Below are 10,174 nucleotides of genomic sequence, written 5' to 3' on the forward strand. Positions count from 1 at the left end.
AGAAAATGAACTTGAGCCGGACGCCGGACAATCCAGGAGGTTAGAAATAAAAAGAGTAACCACACTAGCAGGCCCCTGTCTAATTGCGCATGCTCAGGACAGGGGCCGACGTGGTTAAAGAAAACTCTGGCATCTGCTCAGTACTTGGTTTAAGTTGGTCCCCGAGACACCGGAGTGCGCCTGCGCCTGCTGGGGGGGTGGGGCCTGGAGTGACGTGTGAGGGCGGGGCTGTAGCCGGCGTCTCTCCCGCGCTTTTCCAGAAAAAGTGCGCGTTTTGACGTTTCAGAGCAGACCTACGTGGGTTGTCAATTGAGGACCCGATTTAAGGGCTTTAGGAGAACTGCCGACACCCGCCCTGGGACTCCAACCTACGTCAACAAAAATGTAGCCGGAGCGGGACCGTAAACAGCTTGCACCCCGACAAAGAGGGTGCGTACTCTACTATACTTTCCTTACAACAAGTATAACAAAACTTGTATGATAATATTTTCGTTTATATCTCGTTTCATGAACTATATTTTAAACCTTTAAAAGGCAGTTATTTTGGTTCGCTACTCACGTGAGGTGAGGGTGCTGCATTTGCTCGCAGGGGTTTGTGGGCCACTGCTGTTCAGCCTCTCCCTAGGTCTAGCCTCAAAACTTTTTTTTTTTTTTGCGTTACACAGGCCTCTCACTGCTGTGGCCTCTCCCGTTGCAGAGCACAGGCTCCGGACGCGCAGGCCCAGCGGCCACGGCTCACGGGTCCAGCCGCTCCGCGGCACGTGGGATCCTCCCGGAACGGGGCACGAACCCGTGTCCCCTGCATCGGCAGGCGGACTCTTAACCACTGCGCCACCAGGGAAGCCCTAGCCTCAAAACTTTTAGTGTAAACTTTGGAAATCAGTCTTTACAAAGGGTTCCTATCCTTCCCCCGCCTCCGGTTTTTCACTGACGCGTGTGCTGATTTTCCTCTTCTCCAGGCCCCACTGGGTATGTTGCTCTGTCCAAACACAGAACTAGCCCTTCAATAAAACATGCACTGGAATTCTAAGGCAGGCAGTTGAATCTGCCCTATCTTTTCAGCCAGGATAGTTAATATTCTGAAATAGAGAATAAAGAAAGCAGAGCGACCCTCTATTCCCTCGGCACAACCTTTGCCTTCTTTTTTACTTGAATTCAATAAATCTTTGATTAACCAAGCTCAACTAATGGAAATCTTCATTGAAATGGAATTTCTTTTTCTGTAATTCATATAAGACATAAAAATGAAAAGTTTTGGGATTTCCCTGGTGGTGCAGTGGTTAAGAATCAGCCTGCCAATGCAGGGGACATGGGTTCGACCCCTGGTCCGGGAAGATCCCGCATGCTGTGGAGCAGCTAAGCTGGTGTGCCACAACTACTGAGCCTGCTTTCTAGAGCCCGTGTGCCACAACTACTGAGCCCGTGTGTCACAACTACTGAAGCCCGCGTGCCTAGAGCCCATACTCTGCAACAAGAGAAGCCACTGCAATGAGAAGCCTGTGCACCACATCGAAGAGTAATCCCCACTCACTGCAACTAGAGAAAACCCGCGCACAGCAACGAGGATCCATTGCAGCCAAAAATAAATGAATAAAATAAATAAATTTATTTTAAAAAATGAAAAGTTTTTAAGGAAACCAAATGACTAACTTATGGAGCAAGAATGGGATGGGAGAAACACAAGTCATTTGGGGTCTATTCATAATCTAACACTTGAGCAGACGTTGTTAACCTATTGTGGCACAAACCTTATCTTACTTCTTAACTCTGCTCCAGGCAACCACCACTAATTGATTGGATTTGGCTAGAATTGCTGTCCTGGTTCTGGCATATTCCCTGGGGATAATCACACTGAGCCCAAATATTTTATACTTTCAATATTAATATATATATATAAAACATCTTAATCAAACCTTTGAAAAGTAAAAGTGATTCAAGTACTGTTCAGTATTCTGCTCTACTCTACCATACCATGCTTAGTAATGACAAACAAAAATGCACAATATTCTTCATCCACTCATTTACAGTTTATCAAACATATATGTCAGAATTTTTTCTCGATCTTGGGGAAGCTCAATCCCAACCCTTAATCCTTGTGGTGGAAGGATATGAGTAAAAAGTTAGAGAATAGTATAACAGAGGTATGCAAAGGATTTATCACATCATTATTTCTTCCTCCCAGACTCTGTCTTCTACCCCTCTCCCTTCCACATACGGGGCTTGTCCTCACAAGCTGCAGATATCTTGACTCTCCAGAAATTAAAGTTCAAACTTCTTAAAGTTCAGACTTCTTAGGCTGGCATTTAAAATATTCAATAATGTATCATTACTTCCAAGTAGCATATACACTTGCTTAATTGAACTACTTTGTTTTTACCTTGTACAACTCCCTTGATTTTCTGTCTCACTGCCTTTTCTCTTCATCTCTAATGCTCACTTTCCCTTCCCCTTTTCTTTTTTTCTCTTTATAGTCACTGTATATGTAAATCCTACCTGCCATTCTTAAAATGCCGTGCATTCCATAAAGCTTTTGTTTAATATCCTTATATTAGTTTCCTAGGGCTGCTTAACAAATTACTGCAAACTTGGTTTCTTAAAACAATCAAAATTCATTCTTTTACAAAAGTTTCTGGACCATACTGCAACCAGAGTGTCTGAGGGAGAATCTGTTTCTTGCCTCTTCCAGTTTCTACCAGCATTTGGTGACTGCTGGCATTTCTTACCTTGTGGTTGCATCACTCCAGTCTCTGCCTCTGTAGTCACGTAGACTTCTCCACTTCTGTGTGTGTCTCCCTCTGTCTGTATCTTGCAAAAATACATGTGATTACATTTAGGGCCCACCCAGATTCTTAACCATATCTGCAGTTTTTTTTTTTTTCTATAGAGGGTAAATTCATAGGTTCCTTTATATTATGAAAGGGTTGGACTTGACTTGGTGTTTCTAAACTTTTGGTTAATGTAAGTCCCCATCTCAGCCCCATAATCTCTATTCTGCTCTGGTTGAGAATCACTCTCTTCTGTGTATGCCTAGGAACCAAGAATATTTGGTTAAGATTTGTTTTATAAAAATAATATTTTTTTCATATTGATGACTTTGATAGCGCCATTCCCCTTTGGAACTACTGGACAGGTGATCAGTCACACCAGGTTTAGTCAGAGGACAGAACCTGTATAAGTTATTTAAAAAGAGAATTTAATATTAGGAATTATGAATTTGGCATAAAGCTAAATAGAAAACTGAAAAGGGGAAAGGAGAATAGTAAGACACCACAATTACCAGGAGGACAAGATAAGGATTGGTTTGGCAGATGTTGCACAAACTGCAAACTACATTCACATGTTATGGAAGGGTTTTGCTGCTGGGCTGAAAAAGTGTTGGGACAATGCTAACAAGAATGGCGTACTGAAGAAGCCTGGAGGAAGCAAATGAGATGCGGACTGAAGGAACAAGTTGATTCTTTCTCCTTCTAGGATTCCTTTTCAGCAGAATCCAACATGGAGGCAGCTGGCAAAACAGAAATGTGGTTTACAAGGTCCCAGCCCTGGCGTCAGAAAGTATAATGTAGAAGTCTGGGTTTGGACTTCTAAAAGACAATAGCTTAATAACTGGCGCAATCTCTGAGATGTTTTTGAGATTTAAGATTCTGTTTGTCTGCCTCTTAGACCTCCACAGGGTAGTACTCAATTAAGAATCTTTATGGTTTTTTTTTTTAATGTACTTTGATACAGAGAGTAAATGTTTCAGATTTTTGATCTTCTATTTCATTGCCTTACTTGAATTAATGAATGTCCTTGCTTTAGTCCTGTTCTTTTTTTGTTGTTTTTTTTGTTTACAAGAGTTAAAAATAATCCCATTATCCTAATAGAGATTTTTATTAAATAAAGCCTTTTGGTTTACCTAAAATAGTGTAATTGTCTTGGTTCCAAATTAGAACACTTGGAATATTATTCCAAGTTACTCTTTCAAATGATGGAATTTTAAACGTTTCCACACATTAAATTTTACATAGTTTTATTACTTTTTCTTTGAATAATGAATCTGAGCTTTAAAAATATTCTTCAGACTATGGGGTATTTAACTGGCCCTCTGTTAGAACAGCATTTTTTAGTCTAAGCTACTGCCGAACTTCCAAACTTGGTTAAAAATTCTTACCATTCCTCTTTTAACGTGGCTTAATATGCTAGTCTTTAACATGAAAACATTATTTGCTCACAAGGAGTTCTCATGAAAGCAGACTTTATGTAAATTGTGATACTCAACTTTCAGTAGGAAATGGTCAAATAAATATAGAATATTAAAAATGAGGTGTTCAAAAGTGGAATGGTTGTTTTAATTAGCTGAAGAGTACCTAAAAATGTCTGTTGACATAAACTGACATACATGAAAATGTATTTAGTCATTTGTATTTATCAGTTGAAACTTTATTATAAAGAATAATCTATGAAAAAACTTTGAAAAATATTTTGTCTTTAAGCTATTATATATCTAAAACTTTTATCTTCTATTTAAAATTTGATTGTCCCAAAATACACATTCTCTAAGATCCCAATTGTGAAAATGAGTTCTAGTTAAGCTAATGAAAGGCAGTAACTGTGCCAGACCCCCAAATACTGCAAATTCTCTCCCATAAGTAAATTTATAAATACCTCAACGTGCTTTCTCAAAGTCCAGCCTGAACAGGGCAGTTCATATACTGGGTTCTTTCATCGTAGTTTTGGGAAAACCACTGGTCTTGAGACATGTTCAAATGGTTCTACTTTTATTACTGTAGGTGTCCCTTTTCAAACACGTCTCCCAAGTATAAGATTGTTTAGTTATCTTGGAATTTTTAACTTTGTTAAACTGCCATCTATAGTCAGAGGACATCTGGAAACTTTGGAATTAGCTTTTTAAAAAGTGACTATGGTAATCCTAGTCACGAATTCTCTGATACTACCAATGCATTTATTAACCTACTAGGGATTTCTCGCCAAGGAAGTCACAAGTTGGCTTTAACTGATCTGTGGTTGCTGCCTGAATATTAGTTCATGTTGAACTGATTTGTTTTTCTACACACATCTTAACATATGTTAAGCCTATATGGAATAAAGCTCACACAGTATAGTTTAGCCAAAAATAACCTGTTGGCTGGTAATTTTTAGAACTTTCACTATGTCCAAAAATATTAGAGGTGGTGTCTTCTAATACTTAATACATGGCCTATTTACAGTCACTGGAGGAATTGATTATTTAGTTTGTGAATGAACAGAATGCTTCTCTTGAGTTTTTCCTCATAGCTCCTGCTCTAGGCATTTTCCTACCTGTTTAAGTCAGGGTAGGTAGAAAAAAAAATGAGGTGAAATGAAAACTATGCTATTTTTATTGTTTTAATTTTATTGGCTCTGATGAAATATTTCAGAGTTTGAAGGAATTGAACTGAGGGTCCTAGCTCATCTAAGGATCTTTTCTGTTGTTGTTTTCACTATTTCTGTAGATCACTGAAAGTAGATCTCAATGATCTCAACATTAGTTTCTTAAATGTCAAGATAGATTATAATTTATGCAGGTTTAAGATTTTTTTTTTTTTTTTTTTGTGGTATGCGGGCCTCCCTCTGCTGCGGCCTCTCCCGTTGCGGAGCACAGGCTCCGGACGCGCGGGCTCAGGGCCCAGCCGCTCCGCGGCATGTGGGATCCTCCCAGACCGGGGCGCGAACCCGGTTCCCCTGCATCGGCAGGCGGACGCGCAACCACTGCGCCACCAGGGAAGCCCCAAGATTTTTTTTTAAAGATATTTTAAGACTAAATTTTTAAGGAAAACTTTTTATTTTTAAAAGAATATTCTGAATGTAGCATTTCATGTTAAATTGTTCAGTAATTTCCTTTTCAATATTAATTTTTAATTTTGAAATTATTTAGAAGTGATTATTAACAGAATCTGCTAATTATCGCCAATGTCTTTTCCTTTTAGCAATAGAAGCTGCTGACTTCCAGCTGGGTACATGGCCCCTGAGTTAGAGATTATATTTCTGAGCCTAGTTAGAGTTAGGTGTGATTACATGTGTAATTTTTTTCCTATGGCATGTGAGTAGAAATTATAAACGTAATTTCTGAGTCTTGCCTTTAAAATATTGAGTATGTAGATCCATCTATTGCATTCAGTTCTCCTGAAGGCTGTACTTCAACCATCACAGTAGTGAGCCAGCTTCAACTGTGTAGGTGAGGGCAATACTCTAAGGGGATGTCCGAAAAACAAAATGGAAGGGCCCTGGTCCTAGGTGACCCCATGGAGCAAGCTGTCTTCTCATGAGGTAAAAGTTTATTCTTCCGTAAGGTAGAAGTTTATTGCTCTCTTAACATGAGAGAGCAATAAACCTCGACCTTATTTGAGCTGCTGTATTTTGGGGTCTTTTGTTATAGAAGATTAATCTATACTGTAACTAATACAGATAGGATTTTAAGTGAAAAATTTTCCGATGACTTGGAGTTTCAAAGGAGGCTCTAGGGGCCGAGGCTCTAGGGGCCAAGGCTCATAAATGCTAAGTATCTACATTCTAAATTTAAGCACTAGTCCATCTATGCATAGTTGGAAAAGGGGGTTTTCAAAACTCATTTCTGCTGTCCTTAACATATCACCTTCCTAGATATTAAAAGGCTGAAAGATGGAGGCCTGTATTGAGTATTTCTTGTGACAGAGATGTCAGTGTTTAATGATGTTTCCTCTCCCACCTTTCCCAGAGAGAGGAGAGTGGTGCTGGCCTCTACCTCAAGTAAAGCGATGGGGCCTTGAAGAGACCCACATTTGGTACTGAAAATTTAGAAGATATAGTGCCTGGCAACTGTCTCACTCCTAAGAGTCTTAAGTCAAAAGGTTGGCTGGAGAGGTCTTCGTAAAAAACAAAAGGAGAGGGTTGTATTGAGGTCATCCTGTGTTTCCAGAGTTTGGTTGGGTGGCGCTCAAAGGGGTTAAAGAATGTTGCCCATTTACAGCAAGTGACTGAGTGTAAAGCCTTTATGGACACCTGTATCATGCCAGGTGGGTCTCTTTGTTGTCACCACTTGCTGAACATGAGCTTCAGGATAATGTCATTCTATAATGTCATATTCATGGGCTGTGCATTAGGTTTTATTGAAGACAGTGAAACTTATGAATCAGTCAGAGTTTAGTCAGGAAACAGGAACCATATCAATTATTTTAAAGGAAAAATTTTTTAAAATTAATTAATTAATTTATTTATTTTTGGGTGTGTTGGATCTTCGTTTCTGTGCTAGGGCTTTCTCTAGTTGTGGCGAGCGGGGGGCCACTCTTCATCGCGGTGCGTGGGCCTCTTGACTGTCGCGGCCTCTCTTGTTGTGGAGCACAGGCTCCAGACGCGCAGGCTCAGTGGTTGTGGCGCATGGGCCTAGCTGCTCCACAGCATGTGGGATCTTCCCAGACCAGGGCTCGAACCCGTGTCCCCTGCATTGGCAGGCATATTCTCAACCACTGCACCACCAGGGAAGCCCTAAAGGAAAATTTTATGTAAAGAATCATTAACCAAGTATTAGAGAATAGATAACTCCTTTAAGTTGGGGGTACAAAAGGGAAGACGTTGGTATTTTAAAGTCTTAGAGGTTTAGAGGAGGGGTCTTGAGCTGGGACTCAGACCTCTGAGGTGGGGTCATTGCTGGCACTTTAGGAATATGGATGCTGGACTGAGAACTCTGGTGAGGGCCACTGCCCATCTGGTACTGGCATATCTGAGGGACACAATGAAGGTGGTTTTGGGAGTGAAGCTGCAATCCACTGCTGCTTTAGGATCAACTGTTTCTGCTGAGGGTAAAATATCATTGCTGGGAGATGCTGACAGAAATAGGAAGCATACAGGGAGAGGCCAGTTCTTTTCTCCTCTTCCTTTCCTCTAGCTTTCTTCAAGTGACCCTATAGACAGAACGCAGTAGGGAGCCAGGTGTTCCTTTTGGATAGGATCTTGGTTTGAATGATTCCAGACCAACATACCTACCATGAATTCCATATTTTGTTTAGGATTCACACATTTTGGTCAGCCATTGGAGGGGTGTGCAATTACTTCCCAGATGCGGCCCTGTCTGTTCTGCTGTCATAATCTGCTTTAGTTTTCTCAGGAGCAAGTCATTCAATAGATGACTTTGTCCCCCAGCTGCAGGAAATACATGAGAAGTTTTCCAGGTTTTTTTGGTCAAGTCCCTCTCTTTAGGCTTGGGGTAAAGTGAGGATTATCACCCACACCCTCTCTGGAGTGGGTCAGAATTACAGCTTTCTTAATAGAAATCCTCTTTGCAAATATTTTCATAATCCTTATCAACAAAATTCTTTATAGCCTTGATAAAGGTGACTTGTCTATCCATTTCTCAGCTACCTATTTTGAAATATTGTGGTGTGAATGGCCCTGGTAATAGTGAAGAAGCAGATGTTGAAGATGCATGTGAAGAGTTTGAATAAGATTGTTTCATCAAACTCTTAAGTGGAACAAAGCAATATTTCTAGATTACTATGTACTCTTATATGTAATTTAAGTATATATCTAAATTAATTCATTTAATATTAATAGGTGTATGGGGATTCCATTTGTTCCATTTATTTTGGAATAAAACCTTTTTAATTGGACTTGCCCTTGAAAAAATAGGAAATCACTTTATATTAAGGGTAACCTTATATCTAGACATATACAATGGCACATAAATGTGTCATAAAACACAATTTAATTAGGCAAGGAGCCATAAATCAATATTTTCCTCTCCTCTTGATATTTAGCTATACCAAGTAATATGACATTGGGATCTCTACCACCATTTTTCATACCTCTGATGAAGAATGTGTAAGACAAATATATGGTTAACATTTCAACAGTTCTTGCCCATTGAATTGCTTTCTAATGGTGGATTATGTATTTCTAGCGTTTATATAGCTGGCATCTAAAACTTAATTTTGATGAGGTATTTTTTATTTTTGGATATTGTAATGCTGATAGTAGTTTATTAGCCTTTAAAATGTCCTTTACATAGCAACATTTCTAATTTACCTTGTACTGAGACATTAGCTTACTCATCTGAACCTTTCATCATTTTTGACTTTGATTTAATCTTTAAAAATTTTAACATCAATAATAATTTAGAAATATGTTAAAGTGTTTATTATTAGTTATCTTACTGACTTAAATACTATAAATATGTGTGTGTATCTATATTTCTGGAACTTAAATTTTAACATCAATAATTAGAAATATGTTAAAGTGTTTATTATTAGTTATCTTACTGACTTAAATACTATAAATATGTGTGTGTATCTATATTTCTGGAACTTTCAGTTGAGTACTTTCTTATTTTTTACATTTTTAAATTTAATTTTATTTATTTTTTTATACAGCAGGTTCTTATTTGTCATCAATTTTATACACATCAGTGTATAATGTCAATCCCAATCGCCCGATTCATCAGACCCCACAACCCATCCCCCAGGGGCTTTACCCCCTTGGTGTCCATACGTTTCTTCTCTACATCTGTGTCTCAATTTCTGCCCTGCAAATTGGTTCATCTGTACCATTTTTCTAGGTTCCACACATATGCGTTAATATACGATATTTGTTTTTCTCTTTCTGACTTACTTCACTCTGTATGACAGTCTCTAGATCCATCCACGTCTCAACAAATGACCCGATTTTGTTCCTTTTTATGGCTGACTAATATTCCATTGTATATATGCACCACATGTTCTTAATCCATTCATCTGTTGATGGGCATTTAGGTTGCTTCCATGACGTGACTGTTGTAAATAGTGCTGCAGTGAACATTGGGGTGCATGTGTCTTTTTGAAAGATACCTCCAGCTCCGTTTTTTTCCACTCAAGATTGCTTTGGCTATTCGGGGTCTTTTGTGTCTCCATACAAATTTTAAGGTTTTTTGTTCTAGTTCCATAAAAAATGCCATTGGTGATTGGATAGGGATTGCATTGAATCTGTAGATTGCTTTGGGTAGTATAGTCATTTTCACAAGATAGATTCTTCCAATCCAAGAACATGGAATATCTCTCCATCTGTTGGTATCATCTTTAATTTCTGTCATCAGTGTCTTAGAGTTTTCTGCATACAGGTCTTTTGTCTCCCTAGGTAGGTTTATTCCTAGGTATTTTATTCTTTTTGTTGCAGTGGTAAATGGGAGTGTGTCCTTAATTTCTCTTTC

The 10,174-nt window shown here is 39.0% G+C and overlaps 1 long non-coding RNA gene across 1 annotated transcript in view; it reads left to right on the plus strand.

Annotated features, from left to right (window-relative positions):
- Positions 1 to 211: 211 nt before the first annotated feature.
- The window catches only part of LOC112064960 (uncharacterized), a 120,004-nt gene continuing 110,041 nt past the window's right edge, over positions 212 to 10,174 (plus strand). The window contains exon 1 of the long non-coding RNA XR_002891756.2: positions 212 to 429. This is a non-coding gene — a long non-coding RNA (uncharacterized lncRNA). The remainder of the gene's footprint in view (positions 430 to 10,174) is intronic.

Source organism: Physeter macrocephalus, chromosome 8, assembly GCF_002837175.3.
Source record: "Physeter macrocephalus isolate SW-GA chromosome 8, ASM283717v5, whole genome shotgun sequence".
Classification (NCBI taxonomy): domain Eukaryota; kingdom Metazoa; phylum Chordata; class Mammalia; order Artiodactyla; family Physeteridae; genus Physeter; species Physeter macrocephalus.